Genomic DNA, 17,916 nt, shown 5'->3' with positions numbered 1-17,916 from the left:
CCTGATCCCACAACAAAGGTTCAAACAGTTTCAATACTTTTACTGAATCCAAAAATAAAAGACTAAAACAGAGAAAGAAATGTAAGTATTCTGAATCCAACAAGGAAAAACTTACACAGTCTGCATTCAATCAACATTTCCTACAAGGAAACAAGAAAATATATGCTATAAGAAACAGAAAAATTAATCAATCCAAAATGACCTTGAAATTTCACAGACGATAAACTTTGTAGGCAGGAACACACAACAGAAACTTTTTTTTTTTTTTTTTTTTTTTTTTTTGAGACCAAGTTTTACTCTTGTTGCCCAGACTGGAGTGCAAGGGCACGATCTCGGCTCACTGCAACCTCTGCCTCCCAGGTTCAAGCAATTCTCCTGCCTCAGCCTCCTGAGCAGGCACCCACCACCATGCCCAGCTAATTTTTGTATTTTTAGTAGAGACAGGATTTCACCATGTTGGCCAGGCTGCTCTTGAACTCCTGGCCTCAAGTCGTCTGCCCACCTCGGCCTCCCAAAGTGCTGGGATTACAGGCAAGAGCCACCACACCCAGCAACAGAAATTCTTATAACTATGTTCTACTTCTTCATGAGGGTAGAGGATGGATTTACCAGGTTAAGTAGAGACAAAGAAGGCATAAAGACCCAAGTTAAACTTTTAGAAATGATCCCTAAAATGTCTCTGACAAAAAATATACTTAATGAGCTTGATTACAGATTAGATGCTGTGAAACAGTAGATGAGTAAACTTAATAATGTAGCAATGGAAGCCATCCCCCCAAAAAAACACACACAAAAAAGAAAAGATAAAAAAGGTAAATAGAGTATGTGTGAATATTGGACTTCATCAAATTGCCATGATACTATAATTAGAGGCATAAAAGGAGACAAGATTGTTGGGGGAAGAGAAGGGATAGAAAAACAATGTAAATCGTGACCAAAGTGTTCTAAGTTTTGTTAAAATCATAAACGCACTGTTCCAAAAACCTGAGCAGATCCCAGACACACACACACACACACACACACACACACACAGAAAAAAACACACACACATAAAGAAAACAGCACTCAACATCATCAAATTGGAAAAAAAAATATGATAAAGAAATGCTCTTCAAAGTAGCCAGAGAGAAAATACGTGTTAGATTCAGTGAACAACATAATGATAAAAGTAGATTTCTTATTAGGAGCAATGCAAGCAGGAGGCAGTGGAGCACTATTTATAGAGTACTAAGAAAAACAAACTACAACCCAAAGCATTCTACAGACTCAATGCAATCCCTAAAAACATACTAATGACTTTCTTCACAAAAATAGAAAAAAAAAGTCTAAAATTTGTATGGAACCACAAAATACCCTGTATAGCCAAAAACAACAAAGCTTAAGACATCACACCACCTGATTCAAAATATACTACAAGCTACAGTAACCAAAAACAGCATAGTAATGCCATAAAATAAGACACTCAGAATAATAGAACAGAGAATCTGGAAACATATCCATGTATTGACAACCAATTGACTTTCAACAAAGGTATCAAGAACATACATTGGAGAAAGGACACCATTTTCAATAGGCAGTGCTGAGAAAAGTGGAGATCCACATGCAGAACAATGAAACTAGAACCCATCTCTCTCCAAATAAAAAATCAGCCCAACAAGGATTACAAACCTAAGTATAAGACCTGAAGCTATAAAACAACTAGAAGGGAACATAGATAAAATTCTTCAGGACTTTGGGCTACACAAAAGTTTTATGACTAAGACTTCAAAAGAACCGAGAACAAAAACAAAAATAGACAAATGGGAGTTTATTCAACTAAAATGCTTCTGCAAAGCAAATGACAGATTGAAGACAGCCCTTAGAATGGGAGAGGGTATTCATGTGAACAGGTTCTAATATCCTGTTCGTCTGAAAAGGCATAATATCCAGTGTACGAAAAGAGGACAAGGCTCTAAAACAACTCATTAGCATTAAAAAAATCATTTTAAAATGGGCAAAGGACCTGAATAGACTTTTCTCTAAAGAAGACACACAAATGGCAAACAGGTATGTGTTTAAGGTGACTATTAATAATCAGGGAAATGCAAATTAAAACCCAAATGAGATATCATCTCACCACTGCTGGAATGTCTATCACCAAAACATAACAAGGCCAGGTGCAATGGCTCACGCCTGTAATGCCAGCACTTTGGGAGGCCGAGGTGGGCAGATCACGAGATCAGGAGATCGAGACCATCCTGGCTAACATGATGAAACACCGTCTCTACTAAAAATATAAAAAAATTAGCTGGGCATGGTGGCAGGCTCCTGTAGTCCCAGCTACTCAGGAGGCTGAGGCAGGAGAATGGCGTGAACCCAGGAGGCGGAGCTTGCAGTGAGTCAAGGTAGCACCACTACACTCCAGCCTGGGTGACAGAGCAAGACTCCGTCTCAAAAAAAAAAAAAGCCTAACAAATGCCAGTGACGATGAGGAGAAAACGAAGAAAAAAATCACATGATTGTCTCAACAGTCAGATCAAATGTTTTCTTTCAAGGAAACATTTTCTTTGGTTGTTTTTTCTAGTATTGTCAGAACATCACGCACAATAAGATTTGCGGTACAGAAGTTACAGGGGATGTTATTCCATGCAAAGTATCTGGATATCCCATACCCAATTCTTAGAACTTACTGATAAATGCTAAAAGGTTATAATTTTGTATTTTCAAATATTCTGGTGGCCAGAAACCTCTTCCTTGGCAAGTCTTGAGTACAGGTGTCTGAAAGGATGACTAGAATGTAGGCAGGTATTGTGTGGCAGTGGGGTCACACACAGGAAACGTTTCAGTCAAAGAGAAAAACAGATGGAGGCTGAAACACAGAGATCATATGTTCGAGAAATAAGGAAATTCCATACTAATGGGAGCTGAGAGAGAACAAGATATGAACCACCTATTTCTCTCTGGACATCTCATTGGGATCTTGTCCCTTTCCCAGCACACCACTCATGTGGATTTTAAAACTGTCTGCTCTCAAAACATTTCTTGCACATCATTAGAGTCTAGCACTGGAATCAAGCTCAGTTTGATGAGACCAGGGAAGTAAAGCACCAAACCCAGGCATTCTTAGAAGGGCTTGTAGGAGACAAGAGCACGTTGTCAAAAGCAGAGAAAGTGAGACTTTCCACTGTGGTTTAAACCACAGCTTCTGGAATTTCACTGGGCCCACAAATCCCCTGAGGGTTTTGGTTAACATACAGCTGTACCCTCGGCATGTCTTGGTATGGCCCCAGATTCTCCATGTCTAGCAGCTTCCAGGTGAGGCTGATGCTGCAGATCCTCCAAGGACATTTTGAGGGCTTAGCTCCTATTCACCCTCCTCACTCAGGCACAGGTAAGACTCACCTAAGGAAGAAACCTGAGAAGCACGGGTGAACTCTCCCTCCTCTCCTGGTGTCTTAGTATCTTTTGTGTTGCTATAAACAATACCGGAAGCTGGATAGTTTGTAAAGGAAAAAAAAGGGTTTATTGGGGTCATGCTTCTGATGGCTGGAAAGATCAAGATTGGGTATCTGCATCTAGTGAGGGCCTCAGGCTGTCCCCACTCATGAGAGAAGGCGAAGGGAGGCTGGCCTGTGCAGAGATCATTGGGAGAGAGAAAGCAAGCTTTTTTTCTTAACAAAGCTGCAGGGATGTAATTGAATCATATTCATAAAGTGCTTAATACAGGGCGTAACACATTCAAGTGCTCCTTAGTTGACCGCAATCATTACCGACCTTGCTCATGAAAATTAGACCTCAGATGGAGGAAAGGCAGTGCCGAGGGTTTCAGACTGTTCGAAACGAGAGAGATTAAAATGATTTAAAATAGAGGCCCAGGAGCTGAGGTGAGCATCCCCAGGTGTTCTCCTGCCAACTCCCCCAATGTCTCAGAAGCTGTTTTCAGGTGAAGTCAGCCAGGAAGGAAAGTGGGGGAGTCCACAGAACCAAGGATTGCAACTTCATCCATGAGGAGGAGGCGTAGCCAGCCAGGCGTGGAAAGGCTGCTGAGCTCATCCGAAGGGTGTTCAAGGTTTTCTGGCCCCATGGTCCTGGGCCATCCCTCCCTGCCCCGGGCCTCATTCCTCAGCTGACAGCCACAACCTTGAGAGAGGCCTGTGAGTCTGATCAGAAATCCCGCCAGGGCCCCGAGCGGGCAGGCATGGGAGGGAGGTGTCTAGGGTCACAGAAGACACTATTTGCTGACTGTGGGGTTGGGACAGGTTCCTTGAGAGGAAATTCGGGCACTGTAGGGGAGGAAAACACAGGACAGGGAGGCCCCTACCAAAAGGATTGTGATGATGGAGACCAAAGTATCTGCAAACAGCCCAGCTCTGCAGGGGGTTCCCTGAACACAGCGTTCCTAGGGGCATCTGTGTTATTTTGCCAGGATTACCATAATAAAGTAGCACAGACTGGATGTTCAGAGAAAAGAAATGTCTTCTCCACTAATCTGTAGGTGATGTTACAATCTGAGATCAAGGTGTTGGCAGGGTTGGTTTCATCTGAGGCTGAACGAGGGCCTGTTCTGTGCATCTCCCTAGCTTCAGGTGCTTCTGGAAGGATGTGCTGTTCCCTGTCTCGTAGGTGAACACCCCAATCTCTGCCTCCGTGTTCATATGGCATTTTCCCTATGTGTGTCTCTGACCATGTTTCCTCATTTGTTGTTGTTGTTGTTGTTGCTTTTCTTTTTGAGATGGAGTCTTGCTCTGTCACCCAGACTGGAGTGCAGTGGTGCAATCTCGGCTCACTGCAACCTCCGCCTCCCAGGTTCAAGTGATTCTCCTGCCTCAGCCTCCTGAGTAGTGGGGATTACAGGCGCCCGCCACCACCCCCAGCTAATTTTCATATTTTTAGTAGAGATGGGGTTTCACCATGTTGGCCAGGCTGGTCTCAAACTCCTGACCTCAGGTGATCCACCTGCCTCGGCCTCCCGAAGTATTGGGATTACAGGCGTGAGCCACTGCATTCAGCTGTTTCCTCCTTTTATAACAACACCAGTCCTGTTGGATTGGGAGCCCACCCCACTTCAGTATGATGTCATGTTAACTCATTACATCTGTAACCACCCTATTCCCATATAAGATCCCATTTTGAGGTCCTGGGGCTGAGGACTTCAATATCAATTTGGGGGGGGGGGGGGCGCTACAATGTAAATTTGTAACATTGTCTCTGTCACGGCTTGACCTTCCCCTTGGGGCTCTGCAGGTTGGATGTGCACCACCAAGTTCTCTGGTGCATTAACAACAGCCCAGAAAGACCCGGCCATCTGAAAAATGTCTTCTCTCTCTTTCACCCTGAGGGGCAGCTTTTCATGCTGTCTTTCTTGTTCTTTTCATGCTGACACGGGAGACTTCATCCTCTGCTTTTTAAGGAAGGGCTATTTACCCTCCCCATCATTCCGAGTACATGCCCAGGCTGGTTCCAGAGGAAGTGAACCAAGGAGAATTACGAATGTCCTTGAACCTTCGTAATTAGCCAGCTATCAGTATTCCCTGAATATCTGATCCACCCATGCTCTCTGGCCATCACCAGAGTGAGCAAATCCCTGACACATGGATAACAGTTGCTTCCATGGGCTCCCAGCCAAGCTGGAAATTCTTGATTTATGGAATCAAGAATCTCCTTTCTCCACTGGGTGGGGCTAAATGCAGCTGCTTCCCTGACAGAGTCTCCCTGGGACACTAGGCTTACCAGCTTCTTTCCTAAAGCTGCAGGTCTTGACTGTCCTGAGCCCCCAGCTCTGCTGTGGTCTTTGCATCTTAAGATCTTATTCAACTCCCCTTTCTGCCTCAGTGGACTGACCCACAGGAAACAGTGGGAGATGCCCCTGCTCTCTTTCCCCAAGGTCTCTTCCCCTCAGTGACACAAGACCTGCTCTATCGACTGGCAGTCCCCACATGGCCATCCCAACCTCCACACTGCCCACTGTGCATGGTCACAGGTCACAAACTGATTGTTTACTTTGGGCAGATCACCTTCCCAGTTTCTGCAGAACTGGGTGCTTCTTCCCACAATCAGGAATTCACAGGCAAGGTCAGTTCTAGAGACGCAACTGGGAGAGTAATGTGCATCACAGAGAATCTGGACAAGACAAAGTGGTTTTGCTGTAATTCTCCTGGAGCACATTCTGGTGATGTATCCATCTCCCAGGATAGTCTTAGCGAGTTACATCCAACGCTGCATCAGGACCCACAAGAAAAGGCATCAGAACTGGCCTGCATGAGTGGCCAGCACGGTCCTGGGAGGAGACCCTGAGATGCCCAGTGACAGAAGTGGGTTCATACGTTGGTAAGTGTATGGAGGAACTGCGAGTGATGTGCTCCTCCAAGTACAGGAGCAGGCGTATTGGTGACCTGTGGCCTCATCTTATCTCAGTTATCTCTTTAGACCAACTCCAAGGAGTCAGCACATAGAGACTTCCGTCTGTCTCTGAGATCATCACAGGGCTTCCCATGTCTTTTCTATTTATACTGCACCATCAGGTTGTGAGTGAATTAGTTTCATCACAGCCTCACCCATCCTAGGTCTGAAAACTAATACATATACTTAGAATATTAATTAAGGAATACTTTCTTATCAATTATGTTTATTAAACTAAAAGATCACAACCCTCTCTTTTTTAATCAGGTGCATTGTCTTCCATGGATTCTGTAGACAGAGGTAGGGACACTTCCTCTGTTCCCTCCATGACAGATAACAAAGGCGCATGTGTCAGCAGTGACACTGGGACATCCAGATGTCTGCTTGGCTCCTTGTGCCAGTCATATCCCCAGAAAAATTTGGGATCAGGATTTTATTTCTAAGAAGGTCAAGGCTGTTGAATTAGGACAGCTGTAACACTAGATACTGAAGTCTTTTAATTTAATAAACATAATTGACATGTGAAGTAGAGTCAAGATTCTTCCCATGAGTCTGGGATGAGGTGGGAGGAGGAGACTCATGGGAAGAAAGGAAGCAGGGCAGGAAGAAGCTGAAGTCTAGGCTCTGCATGGAATCTCGACTCCACTCACTTCTGTCATTGTGTAACCTTTCAATGTTGGTTCTGACATCAGTAAACTTGAGGAGAGGTTATGCCGTAAGCGTAGGGCTGAGGAAGGGTTATTATAAATATCTGGTCAAGGTTGTGCCTATAAAACATTCACCAAAGACTCTGAATATATTAAGGTCTCATAAGTAGTTGTTTTGCATAATCTAGTGATACATGGTGGATGGCATTCCTCCTGTGGACAGCAGGAGGCACTGTGGGTGTATGGTTTGGGGACCCTAATAACTCCAAGTCCCCCAGTAGAGCTCACATGCAAAGGGTGTGACTGATGTTTCCTTTCAGGTCCAGTCTTTTGAGTACAATCCACTCTCCACTCCTGACACCAACCCGGCCCTTCTTGTGACCTCGAGAAATGACTACCCTGAGGCCATCAGCCCCAGAGCTCAGCTATGAGCTCAGACAGACATGCTGGGGAATAGAGAATAGATTTGGATTCAATGTTCCTCCCTTCTTGAGCTTCAAGAAGAGGATAAGATAGGAGCTGGTTGTGTCCAGGCTACACTGGGCAGCCACGGTCAGAGCTCTCAGAAGTGCCTCCCATCATGGCCTGTGTCTCCTTCTACCTCCTGCCCTTCATTTTCCCCACAGGTCGGAGCATCCAGGGAATTCAGGGAAACCCTTTCACTGTTATTTCCCCCTAGTACGGGTCCTCAGGGGCATTCAGCATCATTCATGAACTTCTATGTTTCCAGGTCTCTGTGCTCTGTCTGTGCTGACTCAGCCCCCGTCTGCATCTGCCTTGCTGTCAGCCTCGGCCAAGCTCACCTGCACCCTCAGCAGTGAGCACAGCACCTACACCACTGAACGGTATCAACAGAGACCAGGGAGGTCCCCCTCCTCCCAGTATATAACGAAGGTTAAGAGTGATGGCAGCCACAGCAAGGGGAACAGGATCCCCAATCACTTATTGGGCTCCAGCTCTGGGGCTGAATGCTACTTAATTATCTTCAACCTCCAATCTCAGGATGAGGCCAAATATCACTGTGGAGACAGCCACATGTTTGATGGTGAGGATGGGTGAGCCACAGTGACACAGACAAAGAAGTGAGGCCAAAACATACCCCTCCCCTTCCTCCTCAAGGACTCAGAGTGAGAAGCCCTATGTCCTCTCACTGGCCCTGAGAATGTTGACTCTCCCCCTTGCAAATCTCATCATCCCACATGTCCTCCCTCAAGACACCCCTAGGCAGAGGCAGATGCAGGCCACGACTGAGGTCATTTTGATAACTCATCATTCTGTTTCAGCACTTTGGGAGACTGAGGCAGGAGTATTGCTTGAGCACAGGAGTTTGAGGCTGTGAGGTATGCATGGCATGTGTATATATCGAGACAGAGAGAAAGAAACTTAAAAGAAGAAATTGGTTATTAGGATTGTCATGTCTGACAAGGATAAAAATCTCTTGGGTAGGCTGAAGGCTGGAAATTCAGGTAAGAGTTGATGTTGCAGTCCTGAACCTGAATTCAGCAAGACAGGATTTAAGAAATCCTCAGTGTTTGCTCTGAACACTTTCTTTTTTTTTTTTTTTTTTTGAGACAGAGTCTCACTCTGTCACCCAGGCTGGGTCACAGCAATGAGATTTCAGCTCACTGCAATCGTTGCCTCCCAGCTTCAAGCGATTCTTGTTCCTCATCCTCCCAGGTAGCTGGGATTACAGGTGTGCGCCATCACACCCATCTAATTTTTGTATTTTTATTAGAGACCAAGTTTCTCCATGATGACCAGGCTGGTCTTGAACTCCTGGCCTCAAGTGATCCTCCTGCCTCCTTGGCCTCCCAGAGTGCTGGGATTACAGGTGTGAGCCACCAGGCCTGGCCTGCTCTATACACGTTCTACTCATGAATGAGGCCCACCACATTGTGATGAGTAATCTGCTTATACAAAGTCTACTGAGTTAAATGTGAGTCACATCTAGAGAATATCTTCACATAAACTTCTATATTTGTATTGGACAAAATCAACCTGGAACCACATCCTAGTCAATGTGCCACTTAAAATTAACCATCACTTAAGCCAGCATGAAGATAGAAAGGAATCATTTTTAAAAAAAATCAAAAACAGAGACAGAGAAAGGGAAAGAAAAACAAGGAACATATCCATTGATTGTATTTTTTTTGAAAAGTCATTTTTAGAAACTTTTCTAAAAAAAAAAAATCCAAAAAGACACAGAAATAATCTGTTAGTTAAAGATAGAATAAGTGAATCTCAGAGAGTGGACACAGGTTGGTGGTTGGTGGAGTCCTGTCCATCTCTGGGGGCATTTTCTAGTGTGGGAATGCATGTTCCCAGATATATTAGCAAGATACTCGCAATTTTCTCAAAACGACAGACAAGGATAGTGTGGAAATCCTCCCACCACAAATTGTGAACAGTGTATGATGAAAAAAAAAATAGTCACAGAAAAAGATGGCGATGATGATGACAATGACTTAAGTACACAACTAAGGTTTAGTGATAGAAAAATCGGGTGTTCTCAAATTCAACGCAGCTTTTCTTATAGAAAAGGGGCATCAGTCTTAGTTCCCATATATTTAGGAATTGAGGGTCCCCATGAGGGGTCACTGCATTTCTCTGGACTTTCATCTTTATTACAGAAGAGCTACAGCTTACCCTGCAGTCTTCAGTCTGCAATCAAAAACCATGGACCAAAGAATATTTCAGCACAAGACTCCATTATGGGAATTGCACCTCCCCACCTTCCTGAAACCATATACACGACCTTTCTGTGCTGACCTGAGAAAACCACAGTGGATCACACTGGTTCAAAGTGAGGCTGGACTCCTTTGTCCCCACCCTCCCAGGTGGCAGGTCCTGTGGGGTCACCGGGAGGAGAAAAGTTCTCCTGGGCTCGGTCTCGTCCACCAGCAGGGGGCAGCAGAGCTGCAGCCAGGAGCAGCCGGGACAGAGACTGGGGCTGCCCCAGTGGAGCTTAGGGGTAGGCAGCCCTGGGAGGTCTACAAGTGTCCAAGGTTCAGTCCCAGGACTGGAAGTCAAGACAGTCCATCCTATTGCTTCTGGCTACAGTGACTATGTTCTGAGGGTCAGACTCACATAGCATCACCCAGGACACTGACAGAAGCCAGGGCACAATGAGAGCCTCACCTGGGAAATGCAGCTGGAGGTGCCTGGGCCCAGGTGTCAGCCTGGGCAGCTCCCACAGTGCTGGGATTCCCTGGAAGATGCTCCAAGGTCAAGGTGTTCTAGGAGGGGGCCCAGCATGAGAGAATGGGGCTCCCAGGGCTTGAGTCCTTCACCCAGGATGGCCACCTGAGCTTCCTGCCACTCTCAGGGCCTTGCGCCTCCCTCTCCAGCAGTGTCCTGGGGAGGTGAACCCTCTATCCTGGGCACTTCCGGGGACGCCCGATCCCTCCTCCCTCTGCCTCTCCTTCCAGGTCCAGGCTGACTCTGACTCAGGGGGCAGCCCCTGCACTCAGCGGAGTCTCAGGTGGGTGGGGTGGCACACTCGGGGCCCTGGTTCCTGGATGGGGCATCCTCGGCCTCCTGGAGGAGATGCTTTCCAGAGGGAAGGGGATTCTCACCTGCCTCAGGCCATAGCTCTGACCGCGAGGCTGTCCTTGGCTCAGTGACAGAGTCTGCCGCATTGCAGAGACTGGGCACCACCCATCATCCAGAACTCACACTCTGTGCAAAGGCTGTGTCCCTGGGATGTTTGCAGAGACCACTGGGCCTAAAGCTGAATTTCCCATCAATATTTCATGTAAACTTCTAAAAAGCACCAGAAAACCACACTGGACTGAGAACTCCGATGATTTTCTGGTGCCTTTTACAAGTTTACATAAAATAATCATAGAAAAAATAAATAAATAAATAATGGAAGAGCTGAGAATGGCAATGGCTGGTCTATGTGAGGATGGGGAATGGCCTAGAAGGAGCAGCACCGTGGCTGAAATGAGAGCAGATGTCCCGATGACACCACAAGGGTGTGTGGTTGCTTAAATGACCCATCTGCTCCTACTGAAATAATTAACAAGTATCCTGATGACACAGTACATTATTTAGATGAAATGACCAGGATGAGACTAAGCAATTGTGGTGGACCCAGAGAGGAGATGAAGGAGGGGGAATATAGTGGCTCTCTGGCCCACCTGTTGCTGAGTCAGGCATCATCAATGATCTCTCAGCAGGGCCCAACTCAGCCCCATGCCAGGTTCCTAAAAGGCCTGCAGCCCTGCTGAGCATGGCCCAGGACAGACCACAGGTCAGAGAGGTTTGGGACAGTGTCATATGGCCAGTCCCCAGGAAGGTGACTGTGATCACAGGCCTCAGAGGTTGACGATAATTTTCTGACCAAAGACCCAACTTCTTCAGTCACCTGTGCTGCCCCCACAGCTAGTTTGAGTGACATCTTTCGATGAGGAGTCCCAGAAGATAGAAATTTGCATGAACAACAAGCACTTACTGCCCCATAGGGCCTGGGAAGGAATAAGAGAAGCCTAGGGAGCCCAGCTGTGCTGTGGGCTCAGGAGGCAGAGCTCTGGGTGTCTCACCATGGCCTGGATTCCTCTCCTACTCCCCCTCCTCACTTTCTGCACAGGTGCTGCTCCTAGGCCGTGACCCAGGCTCAGTCCCCATAGACCCCAAGTTGGCCCTGCCCTGAACCCTGTGCTAAGCCCAGACACAGCCTCAGGGTGGGACCCCTGGGAATGGGCTCTTCATCTTCAAGCCCCCTCTCCTGTTTTCCTTGCAGGCTCTGCAGCCTCCTATGAGCTGACACAGCCACCCTCGGTGTCAGTGTCCCCAGGACAGACGGCCAGGATCACCTGCTCTGGAGATGCATTGCCAAAAAAATATGCTTATTGGTTCCAGCAGAAGCCAGGCCAGTCCCCTGTGCTGATCATCTATGAGGACAGCAAACGGCCCTCTGGGATCCCTGAGAGATTCTCTGGCTCCAGCTCAGGGACAGTGGCCACCTTGACTATCAGTGGGGCCCAGGTGGAGGATGAAGCTGACTACTACTGTTACTCAGCAGACAGCAGTGGTAATCAGCACAGTGACACTGGCAGATGGGGAAGTGAGACACAAACCCCTTCTTCATCTATTTTATCCTCTCCCTCCAGCCCCAGGACGGCTGTGGACCAACCCATAAGCAGGTCTGGCAGAGTTCACCTGACTAGGAGATCCCTAAGCTGCCTTTCCCTCCACTTCTCTGGGCAGACTTTACAGGAATGAGTCATGAGTGGATTTGGGCCTGGCAGGGCCAGACTGTCCTGTGTTTCCTTGCCCATGGTTTGAGTTGTGAATGGAGAGTATGAGTGGAAAGGCAGACATAGCGGGACATCCATGCAGGCATGAAAAGCCCAGAGCCACAGGGGAAACTTTCAGCTCTTAGTTCAATGCAGTTGTTGTTTTAACTGTTGGAAGAAGCATTTCTCCAGTGCAACTAAGACTCTACACTCACAGAGTCTGAGGTTGTGGGGCAGGACATTAAATTTTGCTAATGGATCACTAAGGACATTTTTGAGTGGAGCCACAACAATTTTGTCCTTGATTCCTGGACTCATGGATCCTGACTGTGGGAGAAATAGTGCATATTGGGCACTGCTGTACAGTGCCTGCCCCGTCCTCAGACATTGCCCAACTCTACATGTTTTTGCCATCCTGCTGCCACAGTAACTTAAGTCTTCAAGCAGACACTAAGCCATTCATATAAGCCAGATGCCACAGAATATTGGTGAAGATGGTAAGACACTTGAATGCCATGAGGATGGGCCCATGGTTGCTGTTTATTTGCTGTGATTTGAGTTCCTTGGTCAAAGCCCCCTATGGAATGCCATCATGGTGGGTGAAGCATTCTGTAATCCAGAGATAAAAGGTTTGGCAGAAGCATTGCAGTCAAAGAAATCAAATCCCTATCTATACTAAGTGTCTGTTCTGGCAAGAGCAAAGAGCTATCCCTGCCATGATGGGACAGCTTTAATGAAATTAATATCAATTGGCATCCTATAGGGATCTTCCTGTTGGTCTTTGCTGTTGGCAGATGGTCACTCAGCAGTAGCTACAGCCAGGTCAGCTCTAGTGAGTGGTAGTCCACTTTGATGAGCCCATGGACAGCCTCCTTTTCTGCAACCATGGGGCATTTGTTATTGAGCCAATTGGGCAATGACAGCAGTGGTTGGGGCAGACTGCCAGGTGTCTGCAGAGTCACCCATCCTACCAACCTGTTTAGCAAAATCAATTCCTTCTCATGTCAAGACTTTACAAAATATTCACATAGGAGATAAATATCCTCATGCTTTCTGCTTGCTCACACATCTCTCCCTCAGACATAGTTGTGATCAATATTCTGATTGTATTTCCTGTGTCTCTGAACATCTTTGATCGTCTTCCAAGTCCCTGAATCACAGCCCATGGAACCTCTGCCCATCTCTCTTTGCAGATGACATGAACCAGGTACACTGCTCTAAGTTCTGCCTTAAGGAAAGTGTTCCTCCACCACTGCTGTTCAGGAAGCCCAGAGGCCAGGTGGGATACTAGCACTGTCCACAGCAGGGATGGCTGTCTGTCCTGCAGAAACCTCTGTATCCTGAGCCTGAGTACCTCCTCTTAGGCAGGTGGTCCTGGGGAGCCCCTCAGGAGGCCCAGGCTGTAAGGTGAGAGGATGGCCATGGGGCAGGAGTTAGGCCATGTCTATTTGGCCACCTTTTCATGCAACTTATTTGTGCCTTGATCCATCAGGTCTCAGGTACAGCCTGGCCATGTGATGGGGAGGCCACTGCAAATGGCCATCTGGGACTGAGGGTCAGATAATACTCAGCTCATTGGCAGCTTGTGTCCTATGGTGAGTTCTGGGGCCACAGTCATGAAGAGCCCCTGCTGAGGCCCAGGAGCCTCCCCACAGTCTTTCTCTGATGGAGCTTTCTGCTCATTTAGAAAAATAGCAATGAGGAGGTTGCTCACCTACCTCAGGTCTAGGGACGCTAGGACCACCTAGACCACATCCATGATCTTGTCTGATTATTCTGATCCCTTGTTGGCTCAGCTATGCATTAGTGTAACCAAGCCACCATGTCTTAGGCACTAAAATGGCACTCCTTGGCCCCCGCCTACCCTGGGATCCTGTCAACTGCATCTTGGTACCCAATTCAGTTTTAGCACCACTAAGAGAAATCTATTTTTCTATTGAGAACAGGAAACATTAGTTATTTCAATTGTGGAAATTTTATAAGACAATAGTGTAGAAATGTTTTAAAAGACATTTTACGAACAGTAAAAGACCTTCCATTAAACCACTCAATAAATTGCTCCGTAAATGGCCAGCCCAAAACCTGAGTTCAGACCAGGCACCGCCTCGGTGTTGGGACCTTCTGGGAATGGGTCCCTGTCATCAACCCCTCTCTAACCTCCTCTCTGCCCAGCCCTGTGCCTCCTACATGCAGGGACAGCTCCCCTCAGTGTCAGTGGCCCTGGGACAGATGACCACGATCATATGCTCTGGAGATAACCTCAGAATAAACAGGCATTTTGGAAAAAGCAGAAGCCAAGCCAGGCCTCAACGATGGTCCTCTAGTATAACAGCAACCAGCCCTCAGAGACCTCTCCTTAATTTTTAGGCCACGAACTAGGGAACATGGCCACCCTATCAGCAGTGCCCAGGCCAGGGACCAAGCTACTACAGTGCCTCAGATTGTGGCAGTGGGGGCAGCTGGCAGGGACTCACAGTGACAGAGACAGATGGGGACTTGCAACACAACTGTCCCCCCTCGGCCTGGCTCTCATTCTCACCTGCCCTCTGAGCAGCTGTAGGTCAGGCCTCAGGGTCAGGTGTCCGCTCTGGTCCTAACCTGGCCCCTGCAGGGCTGGAGATTTGGAACAGCTTTTCCATACTCTCAGGGCCTACATGTGTTCAATAAAACCTGTACAGGTGGAAGCTCATTAAAAAGCTGCAAGGACCTTTTATGCGTTTGTAGTACACATGAGGACTTTAGGAATCCATATAGTGTCACGTGGCTCCATGTGTAATCACACATCACACAGGGAAGGAGAGAGCTGTTTCACAGGATGCAATCCTGCTGGAATTCCTTTTTCTTGGGTAGAAGCAGCTTAGTGGAGGCTGTATCTCCTCTGGTTTCCTAAAGGTGTTGACCCCACATTCTAATGGGGCACCTGAGGCCTGAGGAGGACAGGAGACCCAGCCCCTGTGGGCCTCAAGGCCCTTCTTGTCCTGACATTTCACAGAGACTGCAGAGGAAGTGCAGACCCAACCTTGGGTCCCACCTGGGGACTGTCTTCAGGGAACACTGATCATTCACAGTCTCCAAGTTCCCAGCACCTGCCCCCGTAGGTCTGACCTGACTGGGTGTGTCTCCAGCTCCCTAAGAGCTTGGATTTTATCTTTGGAGTCTGGGCTGCCTTCTGAGGCACTCACTAAGAAATCCTTGGTTCCAGGTGCAGGGCTTGCCCCTCTGCTCCATGTCCCAGGGCTGCAGGCACAAGGTGCAGGTCCCACAGGGTGAGGCTGGCACCCTCTTTCAGGAGGGATCTCTCATCCCAGGCCCCAGGGCCAGGTTCACTGGGCTTTCTTTCCTCACTTGGAATCTCTCAGTCTTTTTGTTTCCTTCTTTAAGAGTACAACTGCTTTTTGGTGAAATCATGTGTATACATCAAAGTTAACAGATTACTGTCACAAGGGCATCTATATACACATCCTCTCCCTAGGTGGGTAACTGTGGACAGTCTGCCATAGTCGTCCTTCTCTCTCTCTATCACAAGTGAGAATATTAATAGCACTCTTCTATGCAGACCATATCATATTCTCCAGCCGCACAAGAATGATTCTTATAGTTGCTTAATTTCCTGCCTTTCAGGACCCTGAAATTTCCCATGTTCACATTTGGTTGCCATTTCTCTCTGATCCAACAGCATTCCTTGGAAGTCGAGGCTTATGAAGCATTTTGCAAAAAGTTCCACAGGAAAACTCAAGTTCCTGGTGCACAGTTGGATCATGTTCATTGTGTGCAGAACCTTGTTCCAGGGGTGAGTCCATTTTATGTTTTAACCATCAAAGGGATGGGCATTATGACTTTTGGGCACTGAGTCGATGGAGGGAAGACAGCAGCCGATGATGACCTTAGGCACTGACGTGTATGCGGCCAGTGTCTATAGATGGATTTGGAACTTGAAGGTGCTGTTCATTCCGCAGATGGAATTTCCAGCATCGAATCTCCAGCACACAGCCACTAGCACTTGGCAGACACTCTGTAAGAGGAAGCCCTTCACTGCCAATCACAGCCATTACACGGGTGAAGGTGAGATTTTTAATAGCTATTAACTCTCAAAACAAACTGAGGAATAAACTCAGGTTCACAAAGTGACTTTGAGGGAACAGCCTGAGGAAGCAAGTTAATTAGCAGCAGAAGGTTTTGCCCAGAGCAGGAGGAATCGCAGGATCAGTGAGGACCTAGTGATACCATGGTGTGGAGGTGCTGCGAAGCATGGTGACATTCAAGAAAACCTGTTCTCTACAAACACCTACCTACCCACAGGCGCAGCAGACACCCCAGCTATGCCAAGGGCTCTGTATTCCTCTAGAGTAAGAGCCTGGTAGCAAGCATGTGCCTCTGAAAGGCAGGTGCCTCATCAGTCAGCTCTGCACAACTGAAACAAAAGGAAAACTACTAGAGAACTTTCCAGAAAACAATCAACCTGCTTGTGCTGGTGCATTGATGGTGACCCAGAATCAATGGAAGTAACAGAAGCTTAATTTCCCCATGGCTGCATGATGAACACTGGGAGGGAAGTGTGGAGCCAGATTAACCAGCACTCTAAATGGCTTCAGCTCCAGGTAAGCAGGAACAAGTGAGGGGGCTGAGCCCACTTGTGTCTAATCAGTCCCAGCCTCAGCAGCTGCATCCTGGAGACCACCAGGGAGTGTGTGTGCTCAGCCCCTCCCAGATTGCTGAGCATAACCAGGAAATTGCCCTCCGCACACCTGCCCGCACCACATACCTACCCGCACCACACACCTGCCCCCAGCTCCTCGCTTACAAGACAATATCAAATCAGACATGGATTGGTCTGGGTCCCAGATCCCTTCAGGTTGCCGCCGTCCTCTCAGATCCCCACACAGCAGACTCTTCCCCTCACACTCCTGTTACAGGTTACTCTTTTCCAATATGATGGGGGTTTGTTTTCACTCTTTCTGTATTTTTTGTATTTTCATGGGTAAGCTGAGCCCCTTCTACCTGGTCTTGAGTCAGGCAGGGGCCACACAGAGAAGAGGGATTCCTCCCCTGGGGCCAGCAGTCCATGGATCAAGGCATCAGGGACCTGAGCAGCAGGTTCTGTTCCTACGCCTGGACCCAGGAGGCCCCTGAGCCTCCAGCAGCCAGTATGGAGCAGCCACCAGAGGGGCAGCAGAGAGTCGCCTGGGAAAGCCACCTGGGGATGGGGTGGGCCTGGGCATCAAGGAGATGCTGACATGCAGGGAGGGTCAGTGACCATGACGTGACACCTGGAGGGAAATAGGTCCTTCTTTTTCTAGAGTATCATCCTTGACACTGATGTAAAAAATCTAGAATCAAATTTTATCTTCAGCTCTTGTAGATGCTCCTATTTCCCTGACAAAGGTCCAGGCACTTGACTTCCCCACACACCCTCTCCTCACACACCCAGTTGTGCTAAAATGCTGTCCCTGTCACACACACTGTCCTTCCTGAGGTTACACATGTCCCCCTCCATGCCCTATGCCCTGGGAGCCCCTGTCCTGTAGACATGGCAGCTTCTCCGTCCCTGGGCATTCCCATCTCTCTCCTGGGAAAGCTGCCAAGTCACAGCTCTAGATTTCCTTGTGAGGCACAAAATAGTTGCTCATTAACCTTCTGTTGACTTAATTAAG

The 17,916-nt window shown here is 47.6% G+C and overlaps 1 protein-coding gene and 1 long non-coding RNA gene across 3 annotated transcripts in view; one reads left to right on the top strand and one right to left on the bottom strand.

The window, feature by feature from the left end:
- Positions 1-17,916, top strand: part of LOC102119992 (immunoglobulin lambda-1 light chain) — a 306,764-nt gene that overhangs the window by 82,995 nt on the left and 205,853 nt on the right. The window lies entirely within an intron of this gene.
- The window catches only part of LOC123567284 (uncharacterized), a 103,376-nt gene that overhangs the window by 3,845 nt on the left and 81,615 nt on the right, over positions 1-17,916 (bottom strand). The window contains exon 2 of the long non-coding RNA XR_010578192.1: positions 116-140. This is a non-coding gene — a long non-coding RNA (uncharacterized lncRNA). The remainder of the gene's footprint in view (positions 1-115; positions 141-17,916) is intronic.

The sequence above is a fragment of the Macaca fascicularis genome, chromosome 10, assembly GCF_037993035.2.
Source record: "Macaca fascicularis isolate 582-1 chromosome 10, T2T-MFA8v1.1".
Taxonomy (NCBI): domain Eukaryota; kingdom Metazoa; phylum Chordata; class Mammalia; order Primates; family Cercopithecidae; genus Macaca; species Macaca fascicularis.
Note: the sequence above shows the minus strand (reverse complement) of the source record. Positions and strands in the feature narration are given on the sequence as shown.